The following is a 16,116-nucleotide window of genomic DNA, read 5'->3' as shown; positions in this document are numbered from 1 at the left end:
ATGGAACGGAATGGGACGAGGCGGGGCAGCTGGCAGGGATGGGGAGAGCAGAGGGGACAGGTATCTTTACCCATCTGCGTGCCCCTTAAAGCTCCCTCCTCCTGTGTTTCCCCGAGAAACCATAGGCGAACAGGAGGCAGCGCGGGATGAGAGGGGAGGGGATAGGTGAACTGTGGCTGGTATTTTGGGTTCTTACAAACAGACCTGGCTTCGTTCTTCCCTCTGCTGCAGGAGCGGTAAAAAAAAAAAAAAAAAAAAAAAAAAAAAAAAAAAAAGCCATGCATCTCTTTTGCCCAAGACCGATCCCTTTGTGGAGCCCTTTTTGTTTCTGCATGGCCCTCCTTTCATCCTTTTTACAGGTTGATATGGGATGTGCCAGCCAGCACACTTCTAGGGACCGGGCAATGAAGAGAACAGGCCCATCCCTGCCATCACACTGTGGTATAGATAGGAGAACAGTAGCTAAGGAAGTGCATATGGTATGGTGGGTGACATTAAGAGCCATGGAGCCAAATCAAGTAGGGAGGGAGAGAAGGGGGTATGACAGCCCAGACAATAGAAAATGGTGACAGTAAGGCTAGGTCTTCTGAAACATTTCTAGGACATGTCCATAATCTGACCTTTGCCATAACCTTGGGTTCTTGGAAAGTCCAGAAAGGGGAATGAGAGTGCTTATTTCATTCCAGGATGAGGTCTTGCTTTTTCTTTTACAGCTCAGGCAGTAAACTGATCCATCCAAACTGTTTTCTGTAAACAGAAATGAAAGGTCCTGTTTGCCTGTGTTTGCTACTGGATGGGACGTGACTCTTACTGACTGGATAGTTTAAAGCGTATATGATGCTTAAACTGGGTATCTGCTCCATGCCACTGTAACTGATTGGATCATTTGTGTTGTGCCCTGATGTAAGCTTGGTTGATTGAATGATTTGCATCATGTGCCAGTGTTGTGTTAGTTGACTGGATGATCATTGCTTAAGAACTCCAGGACATGGCTAATTGGGGCTGCTCCCTCTTACAAGTGTGGTGGAATGGGACAGTCTACCAGTCAGCGCTGGCCAGTGAATAAAGGACTCTCTGAGTCTGCTTCCAAACTCATATTTTTGGACATAGATTTGGTCAACTCACAAGAGGGGTGTGTAATGTGTGGTCCAAGATGTCTCAAATGAGAAGCAAGGAGCACTGAACATGTATATGGGAAAGAACATTTTTAAAAAAATTTATTTATTTCTGTTGGAAAGGCAGATTTACAGAGATCTTCCAACCGCTGGTTCATGCCCCTAATGACTGCAATGGCTAGAGCTAAGCTGATCTGAAGCCAGGAGCCTCCTCCGGGTCCCCACATCGGTACAGAGTCCCAAGGCCTTGGGCAGTCCTCGACTGCTTTCGCAGGTCTCTAATAGGGAGTTGGATAGAAGGGGAGCAGCCAGGACATCAGTTGGTGCCCACATGGGGTCCTTGTGTTTGCAGGGGAGGATTAGCCAGTTGAACTAGGCAGGGGGGAAACCATGGGAGCAAAAGTGCTGAGGTGGGAATTCCAAGCTGCTTTTTTTTTTTTTTAAAAAATTCATTTTGTTATTCCACAGTCAGATATACAGAGAGGAGGAGAGACAGAGGGGAAGATCTTCTGCCCAATGATTTACTCCGCAAGTGACTGCAATGGCCGGTGCTGAGTCGATCTGAAGGCAGGAGCCAGGCACTTCCTCCAGGTCTCCCACACGGGTGCAGGGTCCCAAGGCTTTGGGCCATCCTCGACTGCTTTCCCAGGCCACAAGCAGGGAGCTGGATGGGAAGTGGAGCTGCTGGGATTAGAACCGATTTGGGATCCCGGAGTATGCAAGGTGAGGACTTTAGCCGCTAGGCCACGCTGCCGGGCCTCCAAACTGCATTTGAGGAAAAGCAAGGTCAAGGAGAATGGAGATAGGGTGAGTAGACCACGAGGTTAACGAGATAAGGCAGATAAGGTGTGGTTTGCAGGGCTCCCTGAGGCCATTTCAATGACCTTGACTTTTACCCAGAGGAAGGTTTTGAATTGAGGAGGGATGTGGGTGTGACTTTGGCTGTAAGAGAATCCCTGTACTGAGAACAGATTTGCAGAGAGGCAGGGTAGAAGCAAGAGAGCCATTGACGAGGTCCTTCTGTTGCTGGGCATTTCATGTGAAAGATGATAGCAAGCTTCATTTCAGCAGGTGCAAGGGCTCAATTGGCTAATCATTCCCTTGCAAGCACCGTGATCCCATCTGGACGCTGGTTCGTGTCCCAGCTGCTCCACTTCCCGTCCAGCTCCCTACTTGTGGTCTAGTAAGCAGCAGAGAATGGCCTAAACACTTGGAATCCTGCACCTGCGAGGAAGACCTTTCGGAACAAGCTCCTGGCTCCTGGCTTTGGATTTGCTCAGCTGCGGCCATCATGGCCACTAGGGGGCAGTGAACCAGTTGTTGGAAGATCTTTCTGTAGCTCCTTCTCTGTAAATTTGCCATTCCAATAAGAATAAATAAATCCCTGAGCCTATGTAATTGTATAATGAAAAATAAATAAATAAATAAGTAAATAAATTTACACAGATGGTCTGCCATTGCAGACTTCATTCTCAATATTATTTCATCCCTTCTCATTCATTCATAAAATACTGATATCTGTGGGGGCATTGTTTCAGCAAGTTTTTAAAAAAGCATCAATGATTGCAACATTTTTTCACTCCCAAAAAGTAAATTATTTTTTCTTTGAAGAATAATTTTTTCTTTTTTTATTTATTAAAAGGAAGAAATTTTATATGGACAATTTCAGTGTACAAAGTGAAGTTCATTTAAAAGTGAGAGAGGTCTCCAGCTGCAGTGACAGGAGGGGGTTCCAAGAGAGGAAAGATCGGAGAAAATGGTGGAAGTGGTGTATTTTATGCACCATCTCAGGGAGGGGAATAGCGAGTCAGTCAAAGGGTGGAGAGAGACACTCATTCACCATGGCAGTAATCCTATCTAGTTCCTGTTCAGAACCGAAAGGCCATCGGAAAGGGTAATTGGTGCTCCCTGCTCCCATTCCTATGGTAAAGCCAGGAGCTAGGAGGAATGTGCCCTTGGAAGGATAAAGTGGAAGGGAAGCAAGACTGTATTTTGTTTGTTTTTATTGGAAATGTTTACAGAGAGGGAGAAAGATCTTTTATCCACTGGTTCACTCCCCAAGTGGCCAGAATGGCTGGAGCTGAGCCAATCTGAAGCCAGGAGCTTCTCCCGAGTCTCCCATGCAAGTGAAGGACTCCAAGGCCTTGGACCGTCCTTGACTGCTTTCCCAGGCTATGAGCAAGGAGCTGGGAGGGAAGTGGAAAATTGGGAAACAAATGAAGCCCACATGGGATCCTGGCACTTGCAAGGCGAGGACTTAGCACAAGATTGTTGTGCCGGTCCCAAGAATTTATATTTTCTTTTTAAAAAATATTTGTTTGCTTTTATTGGAAAAGCAGATATACAGAAAGAAGGAGATACAGAGAGAAAGATCTTCCATTTGTTCACTCCCTAAGCAGTCAGAATGGCTGGAGCTGAGTTGATCTGAAGCCAAAAGCCAGGAGCTTCCTCTGGGTCTCCTATGTCAATACAGGGTCCCAAGGCTTTAGGCCATCCTCTACTGTTTTCTCAGGCCACAAGCAGGAAGCTGGATGGAAAGTGGAGCAGCCGGACACAAACTGGCACCCACATGGGATCTCAACATGTGCAAGGTGAGGATTTAGCTTCTGAGCCAATGCACGAGGCCCTTAAACTGCTTTTGAGAGGTGAACTGAGACCATTAGAGATTGAGCAATGGTCATTGCTGTGGTGGGGGTAGGGAGAGAACTCCAGGAGATGATGCTGTCCTGGGAGAGCGAAGGTGAGAAAACCTCTCAAGGAAGAGAGAAGGAGCTATTTGCTTAAAGCTGCTCAAAGTTTAGGTCACCTGTTAGAGATGGACTTAGAAGGTTGGTGGTGACCTTGACAAGGACAGGCTTTTCTTTTTTTGGGGGGGGTTATATTGTGATGAGGCAAGCAAAAGTCTGATTATGAATGAATTCAAAGAAAATGAAGTAGTTCGGGCCTGGCTCAGTAACCTAGTGGCTAAAGTCCTCACTTTGCATGCTCTGGGATCCCATATGGGCTCCAGTTCCAATCCCGGCAGTCCCACTTCCCATCCAACGCCCTGCTTGTGGCCTGGGAAAGTAGTCGAGGATGGCCCAAAGCCTTGGGATGCTGCACCCACGTGGGAGACCCAGAAGAGGCTGCTGGCTCCTGGTTTCTGATCGGCTCAGCTCTAACCATTGCGGCCACTTGAGGAGTGAATCATCAGACGAAGATCTTCCTCTCTGTGTCTCCTCCTCTTTGTATATTTGACTTTCCAATCAAAAAAGGTATAAATAAAAAAAAGAAAAGGGAAATAGTTCAAGGAATTCAGAAGAAATCTTCATGTAAAGGAAGCGGAGGCGGGGCTGGTGTTGTGGTGCAGTGGGACTTCAGCTGCTGCTTACGATGATGCACCCCACAGCCGAGTGCCAGTTCAAGTCTCAGCTGCTCGACTTCCAGCGCAGCCTCCTGCTAATGCACCTTGGAAGGCATCAGAGGATGGCCCAGCTTCTTGGATCCCTGTGCCTCATGTTGGAGACCAGAATGGTGTTCCTGGTTCCTTTACTGGGTTTGCCCAAACATACTGATATTGCAACAATTTGGGGAGTGAACAAGCAGATGGAAGATTCTAACTCTGCCTATTTATTGGTTTATTACAAAAGTAGAGTTATGGAAAAAGACAGTAAATCTGCCATCTGTTGGTTCCTTTCTTAAATGGCTGCATCAGCCAGAGCTTTCTGGGTCATTCCAAAGCCAGGAGCCAGGAACTTCTCCTGGGTCTTCCACATGGGTGCATGGGCTCAAACACTTGGGCCATCCAAGGCACATTAACAAGGAGCTGGATGAAAAGTGGAGCAGCTTGGACTCAAACCGGTACGCATATGGGATGCCAGCACTGCATGGAGTGATATCCACTAGGTCACAGAGCTGGCCGTTAGTAAATCTTATAAAAATAAAAGGAGCTGGGCTGGCACTGTGATAAAGTAGATCAAGCCTCTACCTGTGGTGATGGCATCCCATATGGGTACTGGTTCATGTGGTCACACCGTTTCTCATTCAACTCCCTGCTTTTGGCCTGGGAAAGCAGTGAAAGATTACCCAAAACCTTGGGCCCCTGCACCCATGTGGGAGACCTGGAAGAACCTCTTGGCTCCTGAGTTTGGTTGGCTCAACTCAGCGACTGTTTGGGGTGCCATTTGGGGAGTGAACTAGTGGATGGAAGATCTCTCTATGACTCTCCTTCTCTCTGTAACCCTGCCTTTCAAAACAAACAAATAAAAAACTTAAAAAAAATGAAAGAAGCAGAGGAGATGTGTGAGATAAAAAGAAATGAAAACAATTAAAAATATTTAAAAAGGTGGTATATTTTAATTGTATTTGAAGGGCAGAAAAGGAAAGAGAGAGAGAGAGAATCTTCCATCACTGATTCATTCCCTAGATGTCAGCACTAGCCAGCTGGGGGCTAGACCAGTTTGAAGTCAGAAACCTGGAACTTAATCCAGCTCTCCTCTGTGGGTGGTGGAAATCCAGAGATCCATCACCTGCACCCTTGCAGAGTGCATAGTAGCAGGAAGCCTGTGGGATTACAAGTGGAACTGGGACTCAAACTCAGGTATTCCATTATGGGAGGCAAGCATTCTAAGCAGCACTTGGACCACTGTGCCTGTTACCTTGGTGGGAGATGATAGTTAAAGATATTAATTTATAGGGGAAAGAAATTTACAGAGAGAAGAGACAGATCTTTCATCCACAGATGCACTTCCATAATGATTGCAACTGAGCCAATCCAAAGTCAGGAGCCACGGGGTTCTTCCAGGTCTCTCACATGGGTGCAGAGTTCCAAGGCTTTGGGCCATCATTTACTGCTTTCCCAGGCCATAAGCAGGGAGCTGGATGGGAAGTTGTCCCAACCTGCAGGACACGACTCTCAAACCCTGAGGGTGAACTGGGAATGCCGGGCTGCTAACTCCCAGGCTGCTGGCCCAAGAAACACACGGACACACGGACATACGGACACATGCACTTGGTGGAAAAGAGTGCCTCTTGCTCTTTATTTTACTCCTCATATATATACCTTCTTCTCTAGGGGAGGAGGGCAAGGGGGGGCGGTTTCCTGGGAGTAATTACCTTCATTGAAGCAGGGAAGGAACTAATCATCTATATTGAAACAGGGGAGGAACTAATTATTTGAACAGGAACAAGGGTGGAGGTTCTATTTCACTTGCTCTACACAGGATGTTCTGGCCTAATATCCTGCTTGCTGTGGCCCTGCTTGCCCAAGGCAGGCTTTGCAATGCAACAGGCTGTCAGGTAGGCCAAGTCTAAGGCCCATAAATCTGTGGCTCCTAACAGTTCCCCCTTCTACTTTTTCTTTGATACAGTAAGGGTACGGCTCAGTGTCTGTGCCTGTCTTAGGTAATCTGACTTCCCGTCAGGCTCTTACCCGCCATGGGAAGCTTAGGCAGATGGTGAAGCCTAACTCCTGTCTTAGGTTGGTACCTGACCAGGTCAGAGGTTGCCCGTCTTTGACTACCAGCCCCGGCTGCTGTATGGGTGAGAGTCAGGATTGAGGGGCTTGTCCTATGGCCATAACCTGAGCCTGTGCTAGCTGTTTTCGCCACTTAAGCTGAAGGCACAGCAAAAGGAGGCCTATGAATAAGAGAGTTATCACAGTGGTAACCCCCACCCAGTTCCTGAACAAATGGAACCCCTGGGCTATAATATCTATGAGAGAATTCCAGGAAATGGGATCAACACGGGTGGAGTCAATGGCAAAGATGTGATGTCAAAGCATGCTGGTCAAGCCTTCAAAATCTGCATTCCAGGAACTGTTCAACCTGTGAGAGAGCTCATGAGAGCGATTAGCAAGTGTAGAGAAAAATTCCCACTTTACCAAGGTGACACATATTGCATTGAACCCGAGTAATAAATCAACTCAGCATTAGTATTCCTGAAAGAGCTCCAGGAGGACTCAAGTCATGGTTCCCAATGGCAGTGGAAGTGGGATCGCTCTCATTGTTCCCCAGTGTATCTCCATCCTTCTGGGTGGTGGGTTCCATAGGAGTAGAAGTAGTGAGACTGGGAGAATGGTGTTTAACCAGCCTTTCGGGAACCCATCTGGGGCTGTCTTCATCGTGTGGGAAAACACAAACATTTCCTCTTCCCCAAATAAGAACAGGGTCTGACCTTTGCCATTGTCCAGTCAAAACATTTTTTTTTAAAGATTTATTTGTTTTTATTACAAAGTCAGATATACAGAGAGGAAGATCTTCCGTCCGATGATTCACTCCCCAAGTGACTGCAACTGCCGGTGCTGCGTCGATCCGAAGCCGGGAACCAGGAACCTCCTCCGGGTCTCCCATGCAGGTGCAGAGTCCCAAGGCTTTGGGCCGTCCTCGACTGCTTTCCCAGGCCACAAGCAGGGAGCTGGATGGGAAGCGGGGCTGCTGGGATTAGAACTGGCGCCCATATGGGATCCCAACGCGTTCAAGGCGAGGACTTTAGCCACTAGGCCACGCCGCCAGGCCCCAGTCAAAACATTTTTGCAACCAGAAGGAATAAGGAAGAGTTTTATCTGTTTAGCAATGAATCAGTACTTAAGTTTAGAGCTTTCACTTTGGGAAGGTGTGGTCTGCCTTTTCTGTTGCTGGGCTGTGGTCCGGACAGGTGTCCTGCCAAAACAGTGCACCCCAGGACAGGGTGATGTGGAGGACAGCAGCTCAGAGACTCTTAACACCATAGACGCTGAAAAGTGTAAAGCACCTTCACGCTCTCAGGAGCTGATTTCCCCATTCTTTGGCAATAATCAATCAGTGTCAGTTCATGTCACAACAAACATCTCCAAACTTTTGGACTATAATTTGAATACTAAAATATCCGAGTTGCAAATCGAGGAATCCCACTCCCTAAAACACAAACACCACCCCCCCACACCAAAACCTCTAATAGAACAAGCTGAAAACTTTGCTAAGCATGCATTGAAAAAAATGGGCCCGGCGGCATGGCCTAGCGGCTAAAGTCCCCGCCTTGAACGCCCCGGGATCCCATATGGGCACTGGTTCTAATCCCGGCAGCTCCACTTCCCATCCAGCTCCCTGCTTGCGACCTGGGAAAGCAGTCGAAAACTGCCCAATGCATTGGGACCCTGCACCCGCGTGGGAGACCCAGAACAGGTTCCTGGTTCCCGGCATCAGATTGGCTCACACCCGCCCGTTGCGGCTCACTCCGGGAGTGAAACATCGGACGGAAGATTGTCCTCTCTGTATCTCCTCTTCTCTGTATATCTGACTTTGTAAAAAATAAAAAATCTTTAAAAAAAAAATGTCCAAGGGTGGACATTTTTGACATGTTTAGCGCGGCCTGCCTTCCCTCAACCCCCACCATTTGTCAAATAGCAATTTTTAGAACTGGTTTTTATTCTCTTCTCCTTGGGCATGGGTACAACTTTGCAAGATAGAGTCAAAGGTAAGCAAAACTTCTCATTAACCAGAAGACGGCCTAGTTTTCATTAATACAACTCTAGTCTTATAGATTACTACTGGCAAATATAAGAAAAACAGACATCAAGCAACCTTGCTCCATACTTATATATGCATGTCTTAGGAAGCATCCATAGACCTTGTCACAAATGCTAAAATCACATATTTGCCATAATCAAGTTTATGTCTTTTGTATTGCAAACAAACTAATGTCCCTCCTTACCATTTCAATGGAATGTCAAGCTCTTAATGTGTTGTCTTAACTTTCAAAGTTTCTATATTCATAAAGATAAATATATGTGACCTGGCTTGCTAAGGCTGTTTATAATTATCATGGACATCCCAACAGTATAATCCTTGATTAAAAATTGTTAAAGCATTACTAATAGGGGTTGGTCTAACTATTCTCATGAGAACGACAGAGTGAACCTTGAGAAAGGAAAGAGCAGAAGGGGGATAATGTGTATCGAACTTGGCCTGGCAGGACAGGAGTAAAATGGCCCAGTCCGGATCACTACACATCAACCACTGTAGATTTTCAGAAAAATAGGGAGTAACTGTAGTGTGGGGGTAGATTACAATTATGTTTTGATAATTTCATAATTCTAAGCTTGCCTACAGAGTTCCAGGGGACCCTCAGATGATCCCTCGTGCCCCAAGACAGGGAGAAGGTCTGGGGATGAAATCAACTATGCCCCTCCAGAGTTCCAGGGGACCCTCAGATTATCCCTCGTGCCTCAGGACAGGGAGAGGGTCTGGGGATTAAATCACTTATGCCCCTGCAAAATTTTTCTTAGAAATGTCCGAGTCAATTATCGACTCACCTTATTTGTCTCGTACCCCAAACACTTCGGCTGAAGTCTTCACTGTGATGTTCCTCAGTAGCTCCACCGTATCAGGTTCCCCATACGGGCCACCAATTTGTCCTGACCTGCAGGACACGACTCTCAAACCCTGAGGGTGAACTGGGAATGCTGGGCTGCTAACTCCCAGGCTGCTGGCCCAAGAAACACACGGACACACGGACATACGGACACATGCACTTGGTGGAAAAGAGTGCCTCTTGCTCTTTATTTTACTCCTCATATATATACCTTCTTCTCTAGGGGAGGAGGGCAAGGGGGGGCGGTTTCCTGGGAGTAATTACCTTCATTGAAGCAGGGAAGGAACTAATCATCTATATTGAAACAGGGGAGGAACTAATTATTTGAACAGGAACAAGGGTGGAGGTTCTATTCCACTTGCTCTACACAGGATGTTCTGGCCTAATATCCTGCTTGCTGTGGCCCTGCTTGCCCAAGGCAGGCTTTGCAATGCAACAGGCTGTCAGGTAGGCCAAGTCTAAGGCCCATAAGTCTGTGGCTCCTAATAGGAAGTGAATCAGGGGCCACATTCCAGCATGAGTTTTGGAGGTGTCAGACTGCATCTGCCCACAGCAGTGGGAGTGTGGTTTATACTGTGAAGAGCCAGACATTGCTGACAGTTCTGGGGCCAGACTCTTTATCCAGCTATCAGTGGCTTGGTTTGTTCAGGATGTGCAGTAACCCTTACTTTTGCTGGTCCCACCATGGGCTGCTTTGTGGAACCTGCTGCTTTGTGGAGATTGGATGTGTGACTTTGAAAACCTTGATGATGAGGAGGAAGGACCATCTTTTAAAAGGTGCCAGCCATGGGCCCGGTATGATGGCTCAGTGACTAAATCCTTGCCTTGCAAGTGCCAGGATCCCATATGGGTGTTGGTTTGTGTTCCAGCTGCTCCACTTCCCATCCAGCTCCCTGCTTGTGGCCTGGGAATGCAGTAGTGGATGGCCCAAAGCCTTGGGACCTAGTACCTGAACGGGAGACCCAGAGGAAGCTCCTGGCTTTGAATCAGCTCAGCTCCAGCCATCGTGGCCACTTAGGCAGTGAACCAGCAGTTGGAAGATCTTTGTCTTCTGCTTCTCTCTGTAAATATGCCTTAACAACAACAACAACAACAACATACTAGAGGGAAAGACTTCAGCTCCCAGGAACTGGCGGATTCTTTGCTTTGAGAAAATCCATACCAAGGGACTTTTATGTTTTCTGAATAAAGCAATTCTCCACCCTTAACCTGAGAACAATGCGAGGCTGAAAGGTATGTTATACTCCTTGCCTTTTAGAAGACAAGGGGCCTGAAAGAGATGGACTTTCCAGCTAGGCCAGTGCTGACAAGCTCCACCCTAGAGGGGTGAGGTTCAAATCCCAGCAGGTGCACCGCCCAGGCCTCCCTGGGCTACAACACTGTGTGACCCTGGTGGGTTCTTTGCTCTGTGTATCAGCTGCATCTCACCCTGGGGTGGGCAAGGGGATGAGTGTGAACAGCTGTGACCAGTCACAGCTGCAGTGACTGTCATACTAGTGACTTCAAGCAACCAAGATTTAGTGTCCATGGTTCTTGAGGCTTCAAGTCCAAAAACAAGATGGGACAGGGTCAGGCACCCTTTCAGAGTCTCCAGGGGAGGGTCCTTCTGCCTCTCTCAGCTTGTCATGGTCACAGACCTCCCGTCTGCACATGGCTACACTCTCTCTGCTTCCCTTGTTTGTCAGGACATTAACTTGGTGTTACCTCATTCTTATGTCTGCAAAGATGCTGTTTCCAAGTTGGGTCACCTTGGCAGGTGGTGGGGGTTTAGAATCAGAGCTTTTGGTGGGGGACATCCTTCCACACATAACGGAGGCCAGATCTCACTCCTCCTCCCCTGCTTCAGTGTCCCACCTTCCCTTGAGGCTCCTGGGGTCAGATGATGCTACTGTCTGCTTCTTGGGTCTATGGCTCCAGGGATCCCACTGTCACCCAGTCACGACCGGCTGCTGGCTCCTTGTTTTTCTCATTGGGTGCCATCTGCCCATGTCCTTACATCTCCATGTCCTTATCTAGTCTATGTGTTGCTCTTCTCTCTCCTTGGCCATCTTTCCTGGTGCCAGTGTCCAGTCTTTGGCTGTTATCTGGGAACACTCGACCCTGACCTTCCTGTACCAATGCCAACATATCCACTCTCCTGTACTGGCACCCATGGAGGAGAGTGATGGGGAGATTGCTGCATTAAGCCTCCTTCCTGTTTATGACCATAGACCTCAGAGGGACACACTGCATTGTCTGGTATTTCTGTTGTTTCCTAAATACGCTTATTTTCCCATTGCATTATTTTTCGCTTTCTCTATAACATATCCAGGAAATTAGTGGCTTAAAATAACACCAACAGGTAAAGAACAAGAAAAAACAAAAAAACCAAAAAAAAAAAAAAAAAAAAAGTCAACAGGTTAAACCACCCCCTGCAATGCTGGTCTCACAAACGAGTGCTAGTTTGGGTCCCTGCTGCTCTGTTTCCGATCCAGCTCTTTGCTAATGCACCTGGGAAGGTGGCAGAGGATGGCCATTTGGGGAGTGAACCAGATGATGGAAGAGCTCTCTCTTTTTCTCTGTAACTCTGCTTTACAAATCACTCAATAAATAATAAAATCTTATTAAAAAACATTGGGTCCAAACCTTCCATGCCAGCTGCAACCACATTTGCTGAGAAGTCTTCACTGTCCCAATCACACTCACTTATTAAATCTCATGAAATTACTCCAATTTCCTTCTCTGACCACTGTTCCACTCAACAGCTGTATCAAAGTCACATTTCTCATGAGAGGGTCCCTTTCAGTGGCAAGGACTGGAGTCCTCTGTAGGGTCTACTGATCTTGGACATCCAAGATGGCTCCCTCTCTCTGTGGGAAGTGGGAAGTGGCTGTTGGCCTGCCCTTCACTGGTGCTGCTGACTAGAGTACCTGTGTGCAGCCCTCTGTGGAACTTGGGCTTCTCAGAATTGTAGCTGGGTTCCAAGAGCAAGTGCCCAAGGAGCGGGCCTTCCAGGACGACCAGCTGGGAGTGCCAAGGCTTCTCAGGACTTGGCCTTAGAAGACACACAGCCCTAGGGTCAGTACCGTGACTTAAGTAGCCTGTTGTACCAGCATCCCCTGGGTTCAAGTCCTGGATGTTCCACTTTTAATCCAGCCCCGCTAATACATCTGGAAGGCAACTATGCTAACCACTATACCACCAACGCCTCCTCAACCGCTAATACATCTGGGAAAGCAGTGGAGGGCAGCCCAAGTTCTTGGGTCTCTGCACATATGTAGGAAACCTGGAAGAGGTGTCTGGCTTTTGACTAGCAAAGCTCTGGTCATTGTAGTCATTTGGGGAGTGAACTAGAGAATGGGAGAGCTCTCTGTCTCTTCTCTTTCTGTTATTCTGTTAATCAATCAATCAGTCAATCAATCAAAAAAGGATATACATGGCAGGATTTCTTTCATATCTGTGGGGCATAAGCACAATGTAGGGTCTTCTACATTCAGGAGGAAGGGCTCCCATGGGGCAAAGTTCACCTAGGGAGCCGTTCTTAAAGATTGGCTGTCCTAGTTGCCATTAACATTTCTTGACTCATGGCTAACTGCTCTCTGGTCTCCTTTCTTTGCACTTCTCCCCGAAGCCTAAATATTGGACTACCTCACCTTCTAGGCCTGGGCCTAGAATTAAGGAATTATTTCTCTCTTGCATCTCCCTGAAAAACCTTACTTGTCCCATAATCAATGTTTATCAGCTATCTAAATTTTTATCTCTGACTTTGACCTTGTCTCTGGTCAGGGTTGGGACACACAGTTGTCTTCTTCTTCTTCCTTTTTAAAGTTTTATTTATTTTAATTTGAAAGGCAGATTTACAGAGAGACACAGAAAGATTTTCCATCTGCTGGTTCACTTCCTAGTGGCCACAAAGGCTGAAGCTGAGGTGATCTGAAACCAGTGCATGTTAGCTGTCTTATAAAGAATTACTGTTTTTAGGGGCAGCAGGGTGCTTCAGCAGGTTAGATTGCCACCTGTGGTGCCATGTCTCACAGTGGTGTGCTGGCTTGGGTCCCAGCTGCTCCATCTGATCCAGCTCCTGCCAGTGAACCTGGAAAACAGCAGATCGCTCAGGCATTTGAGCCTCTGCCACCCATGTGGGGACTCCCAGATGGAATTCCTGGCTTTTGACTTGTGCCTGGTCCATCTGTGGCCGTGGAGGCCTTTTGGGAATGAACCAACAGATGGAAGATCTCTCTTTTTCTCAGTTACTCTGTTTTCCAGATAAATAGATAAATCTTCTAAAAAGACATACTGGGTCTGATGCAATGGCTCAATGGCTAAATCCTCACCTTGCAAATGCTGGAATCCCATATGGCCACTGGTTCGTGTCCTGGTTGCTTTATTTCTTGTCCAGTTCTCTGCTTGTGGTCTGGGAGAGCAGCGGAGATTGGATCAAAACTTTGGGCCCTTGCGCATACCTGGGACACCTTGAGGAAGCTCCTGTCTCCTGGCTTTAGCCTTTATAACCATTTAGGAAGTGAACCAGTGGATGGAAAGATCTTTCTCCTTCTCTCTGTAAATCTGATCTGCCTTTCCAAAAAGCTATGTATTAATTAAAATGTTTCTAATTAAGTTAAGAGGCAGAGAGACACAGAGAAAGATACCTTCCATTTGACGATTCACTCTCCAAATGCTGGCAACAGCTGAGGTGGGCCAGGCTGAAGCTGATCTGGATTTCCCAGGGGCAGGAACCCAAGCACTTGAGCCCTCACTGCTGCTTCCTAGGTGCACGTTAGCAGGAAACACAGCTGGGACTGCAGTCCCGAGTGCTGTGTTAACTGTGAGGCCAAAGACCTGTATTTTAAGAATTATTTTCAAAAGTATTTATTTATTGAAAAGGCAGATTTACAAAGAGAGGGAGAAATCTTCCATCCACTGATTCCTTCCCAAATGGTCCAATAACTAGAGTTGGGCTGATCTGAAGCTGGGATCTAGTGGCTCCTTTCAGATCTTCCACATGGGTTCAGGGGCCCCAAGTGTTTGGGTCATTCTCTGCTGCTTTCTCATTAACAGAGAGCAGATGGAAAGCGGAGTAGGTGGGGCTTGAACTGGCACTTACGTTGGATACCAGCAGCTTTACCTGCTACAATACAACACTGGCCATTTAAGAATTATTTTATTTTTTAAACTTGAAAATAAAGATTTATTGATTTAGTCATTTATTTAATTGGAAAGGCAGATCTACAGAGAGAGAAGGAGAGACAGAGAAGGAGAGATAGCAAGAGAGATCCTCTGTCCACTGGTTCACTCCCCAGATGGCCTCAACAGCCAGAGCTGAGTCCATCCAAATTAGGAACCAGGAGCATCTTCTGGGTCTCTGACGTGGGTGCAGGGTCCCAAGGCTTTGAGCCATCCTCTACTGCTTTTCCAGACCACAAGCAGGGAGCTGGATGGGAAATAGAGCAGCCGGGACATGAAAGGGCATCCATATGGGATTCTGGCACATGCAAGGTGAGGATTTAAAAATTATTTAAGAAGTATTGAAGTGACAGTGTCACCTTGTTTAAAGTTACCACCAAATTCAGGAAACTACTGCCGACGTAGCAAATAGCCTTCAAGTGGCTGTGCTGACGGTAAGATACCCTTGTCCCCACTCTGAGGGCCTTCATTGCTTCCTCACCACCTCCAGACCCCAAGTATGCCTTGGCCAGCGAGGACCATCCCCCAACCCCCTGCATCCCTGCAGACCCAGAGTGGAACTGAGATTCCGCTGTCACTGACAGCCCTGACCCTCCTGCCAACTGTCTCCAGGTGTCAAGTGACAGAGACAACCCTGCTGTGACATGCCCTGTGGATATGGCCACCGTGGGTCCAAACATGGGGTACCAGCAGGGCTTTCTGTTGCTCCTAATCATGGAGTCAGTGCCTTAAGGTAGGATGCACAGAGCTGAAGAGTGACTTGGTGGGGAGGAGCCTGAGCAGGTGGTTGGTGTGTGGCATGTGTACAGACAGGCCTGGCCCCAAGGCCCCTGTAATTACCCCAGTCACTGCGGATGTCTGCCAGTGTCCCTGAGACTTGGTGACCTGACCAGAGTGGGGCAGTGTGACAATCCTGTCCCAGCGTGCCTTTCCTGGGTTGGGCGTGGTGTACGCGGGAGGCCTGGCAGCCTGCTCCCCTCTGTTCCTGTGGCCATGGCCCTCAGCTGCCCTGTGCTCCTTCAGTCACCCCTCCCCACTCATGGCCTCTGCTGAGTGTGGCTGCTGCATTCTGTAGGGACACAGCTGTCTGGAATAACAGCTGACCTCTTAACTGAGGCCCCACCACCAGCCTCCAGCTCCTTCCTAGAACTGATTAAAACCGTAACTGATTTTTATAATTTTTGAAAGGCAGAGAGCAGGGGAGTGAGTAAGCGAATGCTGTGTTTCATATGCTGGTTCACTTGCCTGATGCTTCTGGGCCACGCCAAAGCTAGAATTCCATCTGAGTCTCCCGTGGGGGTGCAGGGACACATGTACTTAAGTCATCATCTGCTACCTCCTAGAGTGTCCCCTGAGAAGGAAGTCGGATCATAAGTGGAATGCCTGGGAACAGAACCAGGCACCCTGATGTAGGAGGCAGACACCCCAAGGTGCGGCTTAACCACTGTGCTATATGCCTTCCCTGGAGCAGTAACTCTTGCCACCTCAGGATTGGGCCTCACAAGCCCTG

The 16,116-nt window shown here is 47.7% G+C and overlaps 1 protein-coding gene across 1 annotated transcript in view; it reads left to right on the top strand.

The window, feature by feature from the left end:
- The window catches only part of CWC15 (CWC15 spliceosome associated protein homolog), a 297,815-nt gene that overhangs the window by 181,235 nt on the left and 100,464 nt on the right, over positions 1-16,116 (top strand). The window lies entirely within an intron of this gene.

This window comes from Ochotona princeps, chromosome 4 (assembly GCF_030435755.1).
Source record: "Ochotona princeps isolate mOchPri1 chromosome 4, mOchPri1.hap1, whole genome shotgun sequence".
NCBI lineage: Eukaryota > Metazoa > Chordata > Mammalia > Lagomorpha > Ochotonidae > Ochotona > Ochotona princeps.
This window is presented reverse-complemented; position numbering and strand designations above follow the sequence as displayed.